This window comes from Atractosteus spatula (genome assembly GCF_055471065.1).
Source record: "Atractosteus spatula isolate fAtrSpa1 chromosome 10 unlocalized genomic scaffold, fAtrSpa1.hap1 SUPER_10_unloc_6, whole genome shotgun sequence".
Classification (NCBI taxonomy): Eukaryota; Metazoa; Chordata; class Actinopteri; order Semionotiformes; family Lepisosteidae; genus Atractosteus; species Atractosteus spatula.
Window position 1 is genome coordinate 1,386,270 of NW_028296626.1, and position 3,340 is coordinate 1,389,609.

The 3,340-nt window shown below is 40.0% G+C and overlaps 1 non-coding gene across 1 annotated transcript; it reads left to right on the plus strand.

Annotated features, from left to right (window-relative positions):
- The first annotated feature begins 3,058 nt into the window (after window positions 1-3,058).
- Window positions 3,059-3,130, plus strand: trnaw-cca (transfer RNA tryptophan (anticodon CCA)). The gene has a single exon. It is a non-coding gene; the product is annotated as a tRNA-Trp (tRNA).
- The last annotated feature ends 210 nt before the right edge of the window (window positions 3,131-3,340 follow it).

The following is a 3,340-nucleotide window of genomic DNA, read 5'->3' on the forward strand; positions in this document are numbered from 1 at the left end:
TCAGAGTCTTTTATTGACCTTGCTGAAGCAGAGAAGTGACATAATCACAAATGCGACCTACCTGTGCTGCTGTTTCTGGTTAATAATGATTATTGCGAGGAAAAAAAAAACAGCTCCTTGCATTAAGAGCAAGAGCAACCAACGCGCTCTCTTGTTGAGTTGGTTTTTTTCCGTGGTACTCTTCCTCAGATGCAAAGTTATTTGGCGAGCAAGGACCTCTGAGAAGGAGCCTGAATCCATCAAGAACTCTGAAATTCTAATATCACATTACCGTCTTGTGTAGCTCAGTGGTAGAGTGCATGCTTTTCATGTATGAAATCCCTGGCATCTTGAGATATCTTATATTGTTGTGCTCACATCGCAATCTTCTGTTGAGTGAGAACTCTTTGCTCGTGTTCATAGAGAGCCAGGTTTACACAATTAAATTCAGTCACACACAAAGTGCTACAGTGTTGCTCTGCTGTTTTAAATGTACCTCCAAAGCATTTCGTTCTGTTAACTACCAAATGATTTGAACTAATTTTACGTCATATTCAGGAAATCCAGAGAAGGTCATCAGAGTTTTAGTGGCTGTTGAAGAAAACACCTGTTGAATCTCACCAGGGATTTCTTGAGAGATCATTCAGCGAGCGAGTCCTCCCTCTGGACTCCAAACATTTTGGGTTAAACTGTTATCCACATACTCTAACGAAGAGAAATGTTAGTGTCTTCTGGTGTGTGAGCCCATTTCTAAAAAAAAAGTTATATAAATTGAATTGTTCTACTTTTTAGGCTTGCATAGTCTTATTAATATTTCTGTTAAATCTTTTTTTCTGTAGTAACATCAGTTGATATTAATATTAGTCCTGATTTATAATTTTTTGTCATGGTTGATCATGGTTGTAGCAGAGAAGCTACCAAAACTGGTAATGTTCATATAATGTGTAATGCAATAGCAGCATTTTGGGTTGAAAACAAAAAGTATATCTTGGTATGAATCCTAACACTTCATAGACAGCGTTCTAGGACTTCTCGCTTCAGATAAAGTTGTCAATACATCATAGATTTCTACTCAATCAATATCAGCAGTGTTATCGCTACCGAATGCTAAATATAGATCCTGGCAATACTTCGTGAGATCTTCGTAAGAAAATCCAAAATACTACGGAAGGAATCAAATATATATGTTTCTTTGGATCGAGAATATGATCATTATGAGATTCAAAACATGCCTGTCTCTTCTTTTTTCGAGGACAAATGGATTATTGAGGTGTAAAGATGGGTTCAAAACCAAAATCACCTGCTATGGCTGCTGTTTCTTCAAATCCTTCAACTGATCATCGATATCGAGGAATAATATATAGTTTCTTCAAATCCTTCAACTGATCATCGACATAGAGAAATAATATTATACAAATTGTGGTTTTCTGTTAATTGCCAATTTGACTGTAATTACATCTTCGTTTACAGATGTCTTGCATGTATCACAAGGTATAATAGTCGCCGTGCGTCCTCAGTTAAAATGTACGACAAAAGTACAACATTTATGGTTACATCCATATTAAACTGAAGGTAAATATACCAAGATATTAAAATACAATTGTACAGTCCTAACTTAATAATGCCTGTGAAGTTTTCCAACAAATCCGAACTGTAATTTTGAAATATTATAGCTGAGAATGAAAAGAGAGTACAAAGATCAAATTCAATGAGTGAAAATGCACCAGTAGTTCTCTAAACTCAGTTTCTTCACTGAAATGACTTGCTTGTGAAGCACCAAGCAGCCTTGAACGGATCGCAGAAATCAAATATACAGTACAGATGGATTCAGAGTGTGCTTTCCAACTTTTGTGCAACATTTTCCTTTGATAGGGCGGAGTTGTCTTCACAATCTGGGTTAAATAAAAAGGAGTGACGTCAGTGTTAAACAGCTTTCCTTCTTGGGGAACAACGGTTGTGTTCCATATTTTTTAATTATTTTGGTTTCAAGATCGCAATTTAGTGTGAAACATAAAAGCCAGCTGGATAAGCTTTATTAATTGGATCAATAAAGTATCTACAGTATCTATAAATCTCTTACACGTCATTTACAATGGCCTTTCAACTAATAGCCCGTGCAGGGATCAAACCCTAGCTGTTGGTACAGTACGAGTTGCGTAAGGCTCTGTAACGCGCAGATGAGAAACTAACCTCTGCTTCTTCATTATATACACAGTGAGCTATATATGCAATATATATGCCTAAAGAACTGGACAATCAACTGAAGGACCTCAACTGGATGGCCGTACACAAGAGACTGGCCACCAGAGAGGTCCTCTACAGACACTCGCTTACCAGGAACCCGCATTGCCCCCGGGACACGTGTTTCATCGAGGAGACTCAGAAGCACGTGTTCTGGAGCTGCCCCTTCGCCAAGGCGGTGTGGGGCAGAATGGACAACACCATGCAACTCCTGGGGACGGGTGCGGTGCTCAGTTACCAGTACATTCTGCTGGGGCTGGCACCTACCGGATTGGACAAGGGGACGCAGTTCCTGATGTGGCCCCTGCTGTCCCTCACTAAAAAAGGCCTGTGGGACTCCGTAAAATTTCCAGAGATTCATTTATTTTTAAAGGAAAATCACCAACAGCGGCCGAGATCTACTGGAGTTTTTTCATTCTATACTGCGATTTCTGAAGGGTACCCTGTGAAAATACAAGTTTTGACGAGAAGGGATGGGCATATAATGTCAAAAGGCTTGGGGAATTGAACTTTAAGGTGAAGACTGCAGGTTCAGTAGCAGCAGAACCTGATCAGTATCAGTTGACTCCGATATACTTTGAAAATTAACTTGGGGATTTAGAGACAGACGTGCTACCGTTGCACCATGGGGTACTTAATTTAAAAAAAATAGGAAAAAAAATCAGTGTTCCTGGATCTGTAATTGAGAACAACATCTGCACAAGAGCTGCGCAGGAAGAATAAAATGTGGTCTGGGATGAAGAGACTCTCTTCGGAAGAGCGGCGCTCTTCACAGGAGATTTTTTTTTTGTGAAGCTGATTTGTGTCCTTTGGGGAATTCAAAGGCGCTGATTGTTGTGACCTCGTGGCACAACGGTAGCGCGTCTGACTCCAGCTCAGAAGGCTGCGTGTTCAAATCACGTCGAGGTCAGCTGTTAATTTTTCAGGTTCTGCTGGTCCTGAACACGGAATTCACACCATGCAGTTGAGTTCTATCTGTACACCACATAGATAATCTAAACAAAACAGGACACGCAGTGTGGAGCTCACACAGGCTTACAGTCTCCAGCATTGGAGTGGAGGGGAAAAAAAGAACTTTGTTTTTTTTTAAGAGAAAAGGCGCAGTTCACATCTGCTTAAC